This window comes from Acinonyx jubatus, chromosome A1, assembly GCF_027475565.1.
Source record: "Acinonyx jubatus isolate Ajub_Pintada_27869175 chromosome A1, VMU_Ajub_asm_v1.0, whole genome shotgun sequence".
NCBI classification, from domain to species: domain Eukaryota; kingdom Metazoa; phylum Chordata; class Mammalia; order Carnivora; family Felidae; genus Acinonyx; species Acinonyx jubatus.
In genome coordinates this window covers 95,180,417-95,197,548 of record NC_069380.1, presented here as the reverse complement: position 1 = coordinate 95,197,548, position 17,132 = coordinate 95,180,417, and positions in this window count along the sequence as shown.

Below are 17,132 nucleotides of genomic sequence, written 5' to 3'. Positions count from 1 at the left end.
TGAGCTTGTATTTTTGGTTATTGGATTTGCTTTCAGTGCATCACACTATAACAGTGATCTGGTATTACTTCATTTTGTCTGGTTTTTGAGTGCACCCATGATTGATCAACTCAGAGTCCTGAATACACCCTGAGTTTCCAGGGGGCTCTGTATACCTGAGCCCTTGGTGTGAAAATATTTCCTATCCTTCCCCCAGCAGCTTAAAGCTTTTCTCTGAGGAGAAAATGGATCTGGGAAGATAATAGGATTCTTTGCCTATGTGACACCAAGAGAGCTCTCACTCACATCTTCTGCTCTATCTCCAGTCTTTCTTGTGAACCCATACAGAGACCTGTAGAAAAGGGTTGGCAAGATGCGTAGATCCTCCCCACCCTGACCTTGAATCTGGGGCTCTCAGGGATTAAATGTGTCATCACTAAGTCTGCAAGAACCCATTAAAGTTTAGTCATTTTCACCTCTGCTATGTTCATGGAGCCCTAACCTCCTCTATCTGTCTAAGGTTCATGTACCTTGTCTCTCCAAGAAGGGTCTCATCTTCCCTGAAATTCAGTTCACCTGGTTACCTTATGACCTCTACTTTCTGATGGTCTAAAAAAAAGTTATGATGTTGCAGCTTATATGGATTTTTCCTTATGTTAGAAAGGAATCAACAACATAGGAGCAAAATGTCTCTCCTCAAATGACTTCGTTGACACATCAGGGCATCTAAAATACAGCTCTGGGCTTTCACTCCATTCTGAGGGTAGAATGATCACATAGTATAATGAAAACTAAGCTCATTCCTTTTATTTTATTCTTTTGTAGTTTCCATTTCATCTCAGACATGCTTATTTTCTTTTTGTGATATCAAACGAAGAATATTCCCATTCAAAATCATTTTTTTTAGGAAGGAAAGGAAAACTTCAATGCTTGGGAAGACATCTAAAAATTCTCCTTGGAAACCATGTGATATCATTTTCCAAGTCAGACCCAATGACAATGGAAATTTTCACTGTACCCCATCCAGCTTGGGGTGTTGATAAATAATCATACAGAAAATTTTTTGAAGCATGTGAAAGGAGACTTCTCATTGTGCTAAGAATTTCCCAGCCAATGTGGGAAGATAAACAGCACTGTTTTAAATCATCATTCTTTCACCAACCCTAAATACTATACAAGTTAGAAAATCTCCTCTATAACCTCTGGCATATGTCTAGAATCCTGTTCTTCTATTGATGATACACTTACAGTGGAAAGTACTAAAACAACACACACACAATCTTCATATAAAATATCTAGTCTTCAGCTATAAAAGTCTAGAATTTCTGTTCCCTAGTTTACCCAGAGGCAATCAGACCCCAAACCTTTGAACCTTTGACAAATCCTTACTAATGAGTGATATGCCAATTTATCTATTTACAATAAAATGACTACAAGTCCTTAGCTCTGTGCTTGGCATATAGGATGTTTTCAATATACACTGTCCGTTATCTGTCATTATTTACAATTATTCTTTTTGTTGTCATTACTCTTATAACAAGAGAGAGACTGCAACAAAACACACAATGATCAGGTTTTGATGAGGCAAGGCAGAAGAAACTGGCTGACCCCACCATTCATGCTTCCTCTTCCACAATATACAGTTACTGATGGGAGGTGGCTATCCGGTCAATAATTACATTGCCCAGACTTCCTTGTGTCTACGTGTGATCACACACCTAACTCTCACCAATTGGAGTAGAAGTAATGTATGTTTCTTGTGGGTCAAGAATATTTAAAGATGCCATATTTGACATATTTGACATCTGAGATGAAGATGCCATATTTGACACGTTATGTATGGCAAAGCTGTAAGCTGGAAAAATCTTATTCCTGGCATTACTGCGTTGAGGACTAGCACCTGTGAGTGCTCCAAGCAAAACATAAACTTATATATTAGCGATGTATTTGTTACCACAGCTAAAGTTATCTTGACTAACCACATTGTCAGTGAACTAAACCAGTACTACATAAAGATGGTCTAGCAAAGTCTACAAACTGCTACTGGTCCATGACAATTTAAGTACAGAAATTGAGAGTAAGAATTTAGAAGATTTATAGCCACAGAACAATGCACTTTTTGTGTCTATTGAATATTACACTTGTTAAAATAGGCTTCTATTGTGCATCGCTTTTACTTCATTTTTCATTTTTTGTTACGTTGGTTTATGATGGGTCAGACATTTTGAAAAAAAAATGGTCCTTTAATAGATGGTTTGAGTAGCACGTGGCTCAAAGATTCCCTTCCAGAAAAGGCATCTCTTTCTGTTGTACCCTGAGGCACCTGCTTCTAGCCAAGTAATATATATAAGGATCCTCTTAATGACCCCTGACAGCCGCATCCTCTTGTACTCCAAGGATGAATTATTCTAAAGAACCCAACTTAAAGGGAGGACCCTCTTGAAGGAAATATTTTTGGCTACTGATAAAAAGTCATTTCTAAGTTTCTGTTGGGTGTTAAATGCTTACCTTTATTATTTACAACTGCAACTTCTATCTCCTAACATGCCAATGAATCTTGTTCATTATAATAAGAATATCTTCCTTTGATGACCTCTGCCTGAACTACCCATCACCTAGCTCCAGACTACCTTACTTGAGAATTCTTACAGGCCATTTCCCACTTCCTCCCATCCTCTCTGGCCCTGTGCTAACAATAAAATATATGGAGAGGCCCCCATAGCTTTGGATGTTCAGCCCTTGATGCTCTGCAAAGCTTGTGCACCATTTAAATGTCTTCTCCCACAGAGATTCTTATTTTAGGTTACTTTTAATCTATCAAGAGTAAACTTTTTTTTTTTTTGCAGTACAGTTGGTGATGTCAGTTATGTCACAGAGATGTCCACAATTTGACTTTCCCTTAATGACATGAGGGATGCTTATCCAAATCCTAAACTGTGCAATGAAATATTTGGGCAGGAGAGAGCCTCTGTTCTCAAGATGCTATTAATAATGTCAATTACTATAGTGTAAGACAGAGTAACAAATGTCCTTCTTGTATCCAACTCTTCAACATGTTGCCCTATAATTGTCTTTACATTGAGATTTGCCTCTGCATTAGATGCTTCTATGTTCCTGAAGCGCAATGAAATTTTACCTTTCCTCTTAAAAAAGAATTAAAGTATCCTTTTTCATTGGTTCCATCAGTTGGCAAAAAAGAGGCATTCAATAAATGCTTATTTTTAAAGTTGTTGAACTCCTTTTTTGGAAGACAAGAATCTTTACTTGAACATAGTGATAGAATCCTAAGGCTACCATCTAAGGGCTGATAACTGTAGTGTAGTAAGACTGTAGTGGTTTGTAGTTGTAGAACTGGAGGATATAGCTTCAAATTCTTTTTTTTTTTTTACTACCTTCAAATCCTCACTCTGTTACTCAGTCTTGAGTGAACATAAGCTTACTGCTTATCCCAATTCAGCCTCTGTTTCTCCACTTGCCAAAATACACCTCTCAGGATTTTACAAGTTGTGGCAATTAAGAGGCCAACAATACAATACAAAAAGCTATTTTTCATCTGGTTCAATTTTAATTGCTTTCTTTATGCTGCCCAAATACAGCAAAGCAATGTGACTGGTCCAGAACTATCTTTTAAACTAATGTAACAAAGTTGGCCAGAAAATTCCTATATCCTTGGTTCCAACTTTATAATGGTTTCAGTCCTTTCTGTAAGGATTAGTTCTCCATAAGATCACTTCTCCTAAAGGCTAGGTGCCCAAAATAAAGTTATAAGGGGAGAAAAAAGAAATCACTTACAAGAAACAATCTGATGTTAAAAATAAGAAGCCAAAGTCCTTAAAAACTTCTCATTGTTTGGCTGTATAGGAACTGTCTCCTAATCTGAAATTCCCGTGAGGTACTCATGGGAAGAAGATAGTTCACTCTTTATGGGGTGGACCAGTGGAGAACACTGTGTGTCACTTATTAGAAACATTTGCAGGGGGAAAGCATTTTATTAAGTACCCGAAACTCCAAGGTGCTCACAGGTTCATGAAAAAGTGGATCCATAACATGGAAACATTTAAACACTTTCAACTCCAGCTGTCATCCTTCTGTCCACCAACTCCCCATTGACACATCTTGCTAACTCTGCCTGTGGTTTCAGCACTGCCCCATGACTGAGCCCTGTTTCTTACAGCTTTTCTCTGTATTCAAACCACTTGCTTATGAAGTGATCTGGGAGGTAGTCAAGAGAACCAAAAACAGTGTTTTCCCTATACATGGCACGGGCTACTGCAGAGAGATATTTTGGATTTAACACTCTTAGTTTGGAATTTATTAGAATCAAAGCAGATGTAGCATTGTTATACCTCAATAACCTCTGCATAATTTAGAAGGATGTGGAATGTGCTTTTTATGAGGATGACAATGCCAAATGCTTACAGATGCTAAGATAGCAGTATTGGAGAAATTGGAAGCGATGTCATTGGCAAATCATATAAAAATGTAAAAGAGAGAGTGTGTGTGTGTGTGTGTGTTGTGTGTTTTCATTTTCCAGCAGCAGGAAATGATGCCACAAGGGAAAATCTGATGTGTAGTGAAGTAAAAGAAGAATAATCATACTGATTTGAGGTTATGCTGATGAAACAAAGAGTGGAAAGAAAAATATATAAAAGGCCAGTGAATCTCATAAGATGAGACACTGGTTATAATTTTAACAAGTAAGACCCGTTATCCTTTGTAGCCAGTCCTGGGCTTCTTCCCTTTTTTTCCTGCCCGTTATATTTCTTTGGTTGTCACTCTTTGCCTTCATATTTCTAGTCTACACGTACCTGCCTTTTTTCCACTTTTCTCTGGGCAGAGGTATCAGCATGTCTCCAAGTTTGCCCATTACTACAAACAAGTTGTACCCTTTAGAACAAATGTATATGATCTCACTTGCATGCAGAATCCATAAAAGTCAAACTCATAAAACTAGAGAGCAGAATGGTGGTTGCCAAGGACTGTAGGATGGTGAAAACAGAAAGATGGATGTCCCACCTGATTGTATTAATCACTTCACAATGTATACACACATCAGGGTATCACACTGTACACCTTAAATATATACAATTTTTGTCGATCATACCTCAATAAAGCTAGAGGGGGACAAAAATCTCTATTTTCCCAGAGCTTCTAGCCAGGTGCATCTCAGAGCTGGCCTGATTCCACCATGAGAGAAGGTACTTACCTGCTTCAGCCTCAATCATTTCCCTCCCTGAGGAACTCCTAGAGTTCCAACCATATCACTTTCCTATGCAGGTTCCTACCTTTTCACTGGCCCTTCTATTACCTGGAAAGTACCCATAACATTGTGATGGTGTCCTTTTGTTAATAACCAACACCACCGAAACTTGGGCTGAGCATTTTGTGGTGCAACCCATGATAAATATTGGCTGGCTGGCAATTTTTCATACATATTAATACATTCATGGGCCAGTAGAAATAAAAATAGGTGACTTTATACCAGGGAAATGGCAGGAACGTGCTACATCTCACACTGATTACACTTATCTTTGTGTGCTTGTCTGAGGGACAAAGTAGCAGATGTGAGACACGGGCTTTGCCTGGGAGAAGCTGGGAAATATTTTATGGACAAATCCTCTAAAAATCATCTCATTAGTATAAGAAGGGCCATTATTTACTTTAATAAACCAAGCGCACTGTTAACTATGCCTTACCTTCCACATGGGAAAGATGGCATTGTGTCCTCTATTATCAGAAAGATGATTGAGCCTATAGCTGGTAAAAAGCAGATCCAAGGAACCAGGTTTCAAAAATCACCATTTATACCACAATTCTGGATAGCCCTGGCTATGGCTCCATGAAACTACATTTTGTTGAAGAGGAAGGAACAGTTTACTAAATGAAGAAGAATGAACGGCTCTGGGAGCACATCTAAGGAGGCATCATCCATGTTCTGGAAAGGGAGGCATATAGTTAGAAAATATCCAGCATCAGAAAGGAAATGCTTTTAAGCTGGGCTTAAATGGTGAATGGATCCTGGCTTGATGGCTTCCTCACTGCACACTTCTCACTTTCATCTTCCTATTAGAAACTTAAATTTCCCAGCTATGATGTTTGGAGGAAAAAAAAAAACATGTACAGTTATGGGAAAGGACTCTAATTTGACTTTACTAATAAACATACCCCAATTCCCCAACCACAGTGGGGATATGATGTAAGTTAAGCTAATTGGGTCAACCAGACTCAATTCTGGGACCTAGATCTAAGGTTTCTATCTCTTATTGAGTAGAAATGAGAATCAAAACAGTCCCTGGTATGGGTGATGGTAATTTGTGAATGATGGGATAAAGCCAGCCCTACATGGGTGTGAATAATGAAGCAGCAATCCTAAGAATGGAGAGAAAGAAGCTGAACACTGGTCATGTCATTGCAGTCCTTGATCCAACCATCCCCCAAGTCTTCATCTGGGCTAGTGCCTCATTTTCATTGTTGAAATTTGAGTCGGACTCTCTTGTAATGAAAGTCTACCAATAACTACTTTATCAGACGTTATGCAGCTGCACCTTAGTGGAAGTAGAAGTAGAGATGCTGGTCTGCAATATGAAGTGTGCCAAGTACATGATAAATAGCAATGAAGGGAAGAAGTTCTTCTGGCTGCTCTTGTTGTTAAATGGAGGGGGAACTAGTACCTACTGAATGACTACTGAGTGCCAAGCAGTGTGCCAACTATTGCCATGCACCTCACCTTATGGAACCCTTCTAACTCTCTGAAATAGCAGGACTATATGCCTATTTTATTGGTGAGGCTCTGAAAGGTCAGGCATGTTACCTAAGGTTACACGGCTTAAAAATGATAGAGCTGTGAGTAAAACTCATGGTTTTTGTTGTTGTTATTGTTGTCTGTTTGTTTTTTGTTTTTTGTTTTTGTTTTGTTTTTTCAGTCTAGAAAGCCCATGTGAGTTTTGCAATGTAACAAAAATCCTCAATATGGATGTGTTGGCTAAAGTAGCATGTAGAAATTTTAATGCATAAGAATGTAAGTTATTTTGTAGGAGATTCAATTCACTGTAAAGTCTGCCTCTCAATATCTTAGCAAGTTTATCCCAATTGACAAGGTAGATTGAGGGATGTTGACATTTTCCCTGCTATGGAAATGTCCAGAGATTACTGACAAGAGACAACTGTGCTTGGAAATCTGAAGGTAATTGATTCTGTTACTAAACCAAAATTCAAAATTGCATACAGGCACCCTTTTGATTTCTAGATCATTTCCTAGGATTATCATCTGACTCGGTGAGGCATTTCCCCAGACAATACAAGCACATCTGTAACTTTTTTGGCAAAATTTGGCAGAGAACAGATATTTCAAGGAAAATAGTCCCTTCCTACTAAGAAATGAATGTCGAGGGACTTCAATCATTGAGGTTCATGATTTGTAAGACTTAAAGCCACGAGTCTCCCCAAATAAGTTGTAGCAAGGGTTACTATTAAGTAAAATCATTAAAGTAATCCAATAAACAAACTCACTATTCTATTATGACCCAGAAGGCCCAGCCACTGTTTTACTCTTCCAAAAGATACTGTTTGACTGTTGATGTCTGACAAGGAGCAAAGCCATTACCTAGGGATCTCATAAACAACTTCCCACAGTGCCTAGAGGAAATGTAAGAAAAAAAAAGAAAAAAAGAAAGAGACCAGGTGGCCAGCTAGAGAAAAGCTACTCTGAACACAAGAATCAGCTAAATGTGACCACGGGAAGATGTAGGTCTGTTATTTCAAGACCTGACCTTTCAAGAGAATTCAGAAAACTCTAGTTTTAGATGAACATTCCTAACATTTAAAATTTTATCAACTTATCCATTCAACACTCTGTAGACTCTTCATATCACCAACTTTCTGCCTTTGACTTTACCCAAAAAGCAGAACACTAACAAATGTGTTATTGTTGTTGTGTGTTTTTGTCAGCTACCAGCTTTTGTCTTCTGCCCTGTAATAAATCTGTTCATGTTGCAGCCTTTATCACATCATAGTCAAGAAAGGGGAGGAAAGAAAGAAAGAAAGAAAGAAAGAAAGAAAGAAAGAAAGAAAGAAAGAAAGAAAGAAAGAAAGAAAGAAAAGAAAAGAAAAGAAAGAGAAGAGAAAAGAAAGAAAAGAAAAGAGCCACTGTTCTCAGATTCTCAGAAAAACCACAAGCTATACCAGCAATTTTAAGCCCCACGTATCATAGGCACCTATGGTGACAGGCAGTAAAACCATAATTGTGACAGTGCCTTTAATGTAAAGTTAGTTGGAAAGAAGGATCTATAAACTGACATGCAGTGATTGGTGTCATGCTTCAAAGCAGATTTTTGAAGGTGAACAAAATTTTTTTTTAAATATGGCACAATACTTTCAAAATATAGAATGCTGATCCCTTCTGTCAAGGGTTGTTTTTTTTAACCTATTACCAGCTATTTTTAATGTGTCAAGGAAGACTACCCCACTGGTCATGGAAATAGAAACTATTTCATGAAATTTTCTTTGCCCTGATCACTATCAAATAATTACAGGAAATTACTTCCCACTGGTGTTTGAAAAGCTTTTTTTGGGGTCTCTTTGCCCATTTAAAGTAGTTTTGTGTGTCACTGAATTCTGGTGAGGTAATGGATGTGTTTTAATTACATTCGAAGTGCCAGGCTTTGTATATTAGGTGCACATTTTTACACTGAATGGAAAAGCAATCAGCAATTTTTAATAAGGAAAATCTTTAGCTCTGACTTTGCTGTCACTGCATATCTTCCCAAAGGGGTTTGGGGATTGCGTGGTTGACACTTCAAATAGGTAGTGGCCGATCAGAGGGTAAATTTATTTCCTGATTTCTCCATGGAAATGGGTTTTCTGGTGGGAGAAGAAATTCTGGGAATTGAGCATGATGGGATTAAATTTTAAATATGATCATGACAGCCAGCATGGCACTTGAGTACTTTCACATGTCAGCAGAATCCAGAAGAGCTGCTGTGCAGCCTAGATCTCATTCCAAAAAAAAAAAAAAAAAAAAAAAAAAAAGTAAGCCCTGCAAGAAAGTAGGAGCTAACAGCCCACTATAAGCCCATAAGTAAAAGAGCCTGGGAGATACAAAGGCTACTGCATGTTACTAGGCCAGTGCTCTTGCCATGGGACCCCTGGCCTGTGGGGGAAAATTTAGATGCAATGTCTTTAATAATCAAAAGAGGGTGGCCTGGGTGGCTCAGTCAGTTAAGCATCCGAGCATTCGTCTCGGGTCATGATCTCGTGGTTTTTGAGTTCGAGCCCAGCATCAGACTCTGTGCTGACATCTCAGAGTCTGGATCCTGCTTCAGATTCTGTGTCTTCCTCTCTCCCTGCCCCTCCCCTGTTTGTGCTGGCTCTCTCTCTCTCAAAAATAAACAGACATTTACAAATTTTTAAATTTAAGAGAGTTGTTCCAGGAAAAATGTGGAAAGGAACAACTATACGTGAAGGGGAGCTTGAGGACCCTAGTTTCCTCTGGTTGGTGACAGAGGACATATCTTCCTTCTTGTCAAAGAAACGGTAACTGGCAGCATTACTCCTATGTGGCTTCCACGTGTACATTTGTGAACACTTTTTAAGCAGACTATCAATATTTATAGAAGTGCAAGGGATAAGAGAAGAGAACAGCATAGATTTGTATACCCTGGGACACGAATACAAAGCATTGTCTTTGCAAAGTCTTTCTAGGCCATTTTCAACAGTAACTTTATCTTTCTGCCCGAACCCCCTTACCTTTAAGGAAAGGATACGCTGGCCAGGGTAAAAATGGTGGCTACAGCCAGTATAATGGATTTAGGACCTTTATCCTAACAGAGGAAAACGAGTGGGACAGGGAGAATTCTAGGGGTGCTGGAGCTAGCAGGTCAACGGGCAACAGGGTGGTCTGGAGATTGTCTGATCATCCAAGGAAACATCTTGGCCCAACATGAGTTGTGTCCATTAATGACAACGCTCAATTCTGAGCTCCATTAGTTAGTAGAGTAAGGATACTAAATTCTCTGGTTCTATCACGACTGGCTCCAGAGCTTAAGGGAGATGGTGTCATAGTAGGATGGGGATAATGTAAGGACATTTACTCTAAAGGCTGAAAAGAGCAGATCCCAACAGACTCATGGCAATATGTATGGAATTAGAATTATAGAAGAGGAAGCAATCACTATGAAGTGTCTGGTCTAGCTCTTTTCTCCAAGAAGATTTCTCTGCCAGCCAGGTCCAGTGAAACATATTTACCTAAACACAGATGCAGAACTTAACATGCCTTTACTCCCCTAAGTTTTAGGAGAGAAAAAAAGCTTAAAGTAGATTGTTCTTCTGTGTTCACATAAACACTTAACTGGATACATTTCCTATAGAAAATATGTTAAGTGCATCTCACGAATTTTGCTATAATGTGTTTTCATTATCATTCCATTTAAAATATTTTCCATATTCCATTGTGTTTTCTTTCTTCCTTGGATCCATGAGTTATTTGGAAGTAGGATGCTCGATATTCAAATATGAGGGGCTTTTCAACACACCTTACTGTTACCGATTTCTGGTTTAATTCTCTTGTTGTCAGGCATTTTCTTCTATAAGATTTCAGTCATCTGTATTTTGTGATATAATCAACAGTTCATTTTTGATGAATATTTCATGTATACTTGGAAAGACTTTATTCTGCACTTGTTGCCTACAGTGATATGTAAGCGCAGTTATGTGGATCAAGGTGAATGCCAAAGCTCTTCCCAAGTCTTTTGGTCTTTTCGTCTAGTTTTCTTCCAAATACTGATCCAGGGTGTGAAAATCTTCAGCTCTTATTTGTGGATTTGTCTTTTTCTTCCTTTGAGGTCTGTCAATATCTGTCTCATCCATTTTGGAGCTATGTTATTAAATGCATGTGCATTTGTGACCATTAACTTTCTTTTGAATTAATCATGTTTCACAATTATGCTTTACCATGACCTCTTCTCATGCTGTAGCTTGAAATCAATTTTATCTGACGATAATATCGTCTCTACAGCTGTCTTGTGCTGTTTGTATTCGCATGACGCACCTCTTACACCGTAATTTGGACTCACACCATCGGTACCTTCATATTCAAAGTCCACCTCCTGGCATTAGTATGTCTCACATCTTGTTTTCTTTAGTCGATTTGCATTTGAAAAGAAAATGACCGACATTAACTGACTGAGGCATTTTCTGTTTTCATCCATCTCACCTGTTTGCTGTTGCTATGTTCCTGCCGCTCTTCATATTTGGGATTATTTGAATATTTTATTAAAATCCTAATTTTAATTTATCCATCATTTTGGTTACTTCTTTGTCTTTTTACAAATTAATTAATTAACTAATTAATTGATTTTGGCTATTCTAGGGATTCCAATATGCATCCTTGATTTATCTCAGTCTGCAAAGAATTCAGTGTGTACCCTGTCACATAAAATGTAAAATGCAACAATGTATTTCCACTAAGCCACTTTACCTCACACATTGTGCTCTAGTTGTTACATACATTGTCCCTGTTTTACACTGTCCACAGTACATACCGTGTAGCAATCTTTACTTTTAAAATTTTTTTGAACGTCTATTTATTTTTGAAACAGAGAGAGACACAGCATGAACGGGGGAGGGGCAGAGAGAGAGGGAAACACAGAATCGGAAGCAGGATCCAGGCTCTGAGCCATCAGCCCAGAGCCCGACGCGGGGCTCGAACTCGAGGACCGCGAGATCGTGACCTGAGCGAAGTCGGACGCTTAACCGACTGAGCCACCCAGGCGCCCTGACAGTCTTTACTTTTAAAAGGTATTTAGTTTGTAAAGCAATTAAAAAAAGGAAGTCATACACCCCACTACTTGTCCCATTTATAACACCTTTACTGTGTTTCACTGCAACTGAAATACAAGCTCCGTGAACGCAGGGACACTGCTTGGTTTTCTCTTGCCTTATAGTCCCACACTCTTAGCATAATACCTGGTACAAAGCTGACACTCCACACACACTTGATGAATAATGTGTAGAAATCACAGGCAACAGTTGCAAAGGCGCAGGGCCATGAATGAGCAGAGGTCCTCTGCAAGAACATGGGTTCTACCTCCTAGAGGTGTATACCCACTTTTAAGGTGTGAGCGCCTACTCCCGCTAACAATATGCTGAGTCATTACACATCACCAGGCCCCCCATTAGTCCCACTTGTAGAGACAGGCATCCGAAAGCATCTGACTAAGGCATCTGCTTCGTAGTAAGTTTAACGCCTTCCCCCAAAAGGCACTTCCCCAAATATCCCTCCTCACAGTCATTGGCCACTCAGGACTTTGCCTGCACAGCTGAATTTCAGAAGAGTAGCAGTTAAGCAAGCAGTTGACTGCAATACTCTAACTTGCAATATTTCTGCTTTACTGTGTCAGAAAATAAATAACTCAGAGAAGCCAGGGCATGCAGGGGTTGAGTATCTGTAACGAATGAATGTGATTCTTATAAAAGCAGGCAAAGAAAACCGATTCGGTAGGGCCAGACAGGACCTTCAAAATCCTAATGCAATGTACCTTCTCCTGTTTGGGTCTTCACCGGCTTGTAAAATTACATCTTGAACAGACTCACACTTTCTTCCTATTGTTTGCATCTTTTCACGTGTGCTTGTGCCCAGGAGACCATTTGGTGCAAACTGCCCATCTTCCTTTGTTTTCCCGGATTTTAACACCTTTCACCTTGGATCCCTTATGATTGTTTTTATGCCAAGGTGAAGATTATTTATAAGCCCAGTGCTTACATGAACGGTTCTGCAGTGAATTGTCATGTTCTCTAACAAGAGGAAAGCTCAGCCTGCATTCAACCCAAGAGTTGCGTTTTCTTACTGCAAGCAGGCATCTGAAGGTACATGGGAAATTAAGTGGCAAGAGACAGCCAGAGGGAATTTGTAAATGACATCTATCCCACTGCAAGCTGACCTGATCCGAAATGCATGCCAATCAACCTGGCAGACTGGAAAGACATGACTACTAGTAAGACTTCAGGTCAATATCTATGCCTTGATTGTTCACTCTACGATCAGAGAGAGAGAGAGTACACATGGAATATGAGTAGTCATTTAGTTATCCATAAACATTGGCAAGAATCACGAATCCTGGAATGCCTCCCACTGTCGAGAAGGTTACTGTAACATTGTGGAGATAAAAGATATCTGTGTATGGAGGACGGGATAAAGGGAAGCAGTACTTGATGAAGTAATAGTATGTGAACTTTGGACGCTATACATCAACTGTGAATGGACACCTCCTCTTGTTGACTAGGGCTGTTTTGCGTTTTGATCCTAATGCCGCCACCATGCTACAGGTATTATCAATGATGTACAAAAGGATGGACATCTTTTTAATAAGGACACATGCAAAAATGAATAGCTTTGGAGCACTACTGCTCAGTTTGGCATTCTGGCCCCAGTTAGCTGGGTAACCTTAGTTCATCAGCTAAAGGATATTTCATCATCTCTAAAAGAGGGTTAATACTATTATTGTCCTAAATATTTATACCATAAGTTTGTGAGGTTGAAAAGATGTGATAACTGCAAGGCACTTAGAGAGATAATATATACTTAGTAACTTCAGGGTTGTTATTAACTATTATTATTCTGACTATTATAATGTGACAGGTCATCGTACATCAGAATTAGGTGTGGCATCACTATCAATCTCTGGAGACAAAGGTTCAAAGCCAAGAAGTGTTTTCAACAACTTGCCCAAGGTCACACAGCTAGGAAGTGGCAAAGTTAGATTCAAATCCAGGACGGTCTAATATGGAAGATGTCTGTAAATGAACAAAAGTTTGGAGGTACAAAGTCAGTTGATCTTGTGATGTTTTCACAGTCACGGTTTTTAGTGGCCTGACTCCATCACTGTGAGGGAAACAGAGATCTAATGAAATTGGTTCTCTGCTTTCATTGCTGAAGGGGAAGAGCACCAAATATCCTGCCTGGAATTTATGTTATGTTATGTTATGTTATGTTATGTTATGTTATGTTATGTTATGTTATGTTATGTTATTTTATGTTATTTTATGTTATTTTATGTTATGTTATTTCATTTTATGTTATTTTATTTTATTTTATGTTATTATTTTATATTTTGTCTTATATTTTTGTCTGTAGATAAGGTACTCGTTATTTTCAGGCCAATTATATTACATAGCTCCCCTGAACTGTCACTATTTTCAAATGACATGATACCATATATAGAACACCCAACAGACTTTACTGACTGGTAAATGAATTCAGTAAGTTTGCAGGATATGTAACTAATATACAAAAACATTTTGTGTTTCTTATACACTAACAACAAACTATTAGGAAAATTAAGAAAATAATACTATTTAAAATTCCACCAAAAGGAATGAAATTCCTATGCATACATTTAACCAAGGAGGTGAAAGACCTACGTTCTGAAAACAGTAAGACAATGAAGGAAGAAGCTGAAAACAACAGAAATAAATGGAAAGGTACAATGTGCTTAGGGGGTCAAAGAATTATTGTTTAAACGTCCATATTACCCAAGGCAATACAAAGATTTAATATAATGCCTAGTGAAATACCAACAGTATTTTCCACAGAACTACAACTACTAGTCCTAAAATTTATATGGGACCACAAAAGAACTCTGCTGCCAAAGGAATCTTAAGAAATAAGTTCAAAGTTGGAGGCTTTACAATCTCAGATTTCAAACAATACTAAAAGATGATAGTAATTAAAATAATATGTTATTGCCATAAAAACATATAGATCAAAAGGAAAGAATAGAGAGCTCAGATATAAACCTATGTGTATAAGCTTGATTAATTTATAACAAAGGAGGTGAGGATATGCAGTGGGGAAGAAATGGTCTCTTTGTTATGCAGTGTTAGGAAAACTGGACAGTTCCCTGCAAAGGAATGAGATCGGACCACAAAAGGATAAACTCAAAATGAATTAAAAACCTAAATGGAAGACCTGAAACTGTAAGACTCCTAAAAGACGACATGGACATCAATCTTAGCAATAGTTTTTTTGGATATCTTCACAGGGAAGGGAAGCAACAGCAAAAATAAACAATAAAGATTACATCCAACTAAAAACCTTTCCTACAGCCAAGAAAACCATCAACAAAATGAAAAGGTAACTTACCAAATGGGATACAAATGTGCAAGTGATATATTTGACAAGGTGCTAATATCCAAAATATATAAAGAATTCATACAATTTAACACCAAAACAAATATACAGACAAGTTGATTAAAAGAAGGGCCAAGGACTTGAATAGACATTTCTCCACAGAAGACATACAGATGGCAACAGACAACATGAGAAGATGTTCAACATCACTCATCATCAGGGAACTGCAAATCAAAACCACGATGAGTTATCACCTGACACCTGTCAAAATGGCTAGTGTCAAAAAGATAAGAAATACCTAGAACTGTCAAGGATACAGAGCAAAAGAAACCCTCATGCAGTTTTGTGGGAAAAGTTTCCTTAGAAAGTTAAAAATGGAAATACATTATGATCCAGCAATTCTACTTCTTAGCATTTACCAGTATATATGAGTATACTATATTTTGCTCCCCTACAATGAACTGTGAATTTATTTTGTCCATCCAAAAAAATTATTATAATCAACATCTTCATAAACATATCTTTAAGCACCTACAATCTCAAAAATTGAGGGCACCTGTGTGGTTCAGTCGCTTAAGTGTCCGACTTCAGTCCAGGTCATGATCTCATGGCTGGTGAGTTCGAGCCCTAACTTGGGCTCTGTGCTGACAGCTCAGAGCCTGAAGCCTGTTTCGAATTCTGTCTCCATCTCTCTCTGCCCCTCCCCCACTCACTCTGTCTCTCTCTCTCAAAAATAAATAACCATTACAATTTTTAAAATATATATAAAAAATAACAAAATAATTGAAAATTGCTAAGTCAGAAAATACAAATATTCAATTCAGGACTAAGGTCGAATTTATTTCCCAAGACTCTCTAAAAATTCATCTTCCCAATAGCAATTTATGAGTACCCATTTCTGTAAATCTTTACCAGCAAGGGACTTCATGCTCTCCTTAACTTTTGCTTATTTGATGAATGAAAAATGATATCCAATTGTTATGCTTTGCATTTCCCTCATTGCCAGCGAGGTTGACCATCTGTTCATGCATTTATTGGCCAACCGAATTTCCTCTATTATGAAATGCCCATTAATATCTTTCATCCGGTTTTTTCAATGACCTGCTTCTTTTTTTCTTTATTGATCTGTTGTAGCTCTTTTAAAATTAAATATATTAACCCTTGGCTTGAGTATATTGAAGGTATTTTTCCAGTTTTAACCTTCAATGCTCAACCCTTTTATGTTGGCTATACTTAGTTACTTTATTTTTTATGCACAAAAGCATATTCTAATGCCTCCTCTTTATTTGTATATTCTTATGTAGGGATCTCATCTAGTCTTGTGGTTCTAAATATCATCTGTACACAAATGTTTCCAAAGAATGTGTCTCTAGATCTAACCTCTTCCTTGAGTTCCATACCAGTATGAATAAGTTCCTGCTATACATCTTTAATTGCAGATCGGATACGCACTTGAAACTTCCCGTGTCCAGAACAGAATCCTGCCATCTGTGCCACACACCCCTGCCAGTTCTACAACCCTCTCCATTTCACCAGACTGCAGACACCTTCATTCACTCAACTGCGCAAGCCAAAATCCTTAGGCATTATTCTTCTTTCCTCACTTTCCTTAATAGCTTTCATCGATTTCTCTAGCCAGTCCTGTAAAACATGTTGTGTCTTTATCTGCTTCTCCCAATACCTGTTGTGACTCTTGTAGCCCAAAGTGCCATCAGCTGTTACTGAGTTAGGGTAACACCCCAAAAATGTCCCTTCATCCATTTTTGTCCCATACCATCCATTCTGAAAACACCAGAGTAATATTGTATTTTTCTAACCAAAACCACAACAATTTATTCCTGGCTTAAAACTCTTTGATAGCTTGGCAATGCACTTAAAGTCAAATTCAAATCCTTTATCAGACTGACTAGGGCCTAGACGGTGTCACCCTTGACCACATCTCCTCTCTCTTCTTTTACAAACTCCCTTTTACTGATTGCCTGCTTGTTCATCCCACTGCATGGCTTCTAATTCTTTAACAGGGCAGACT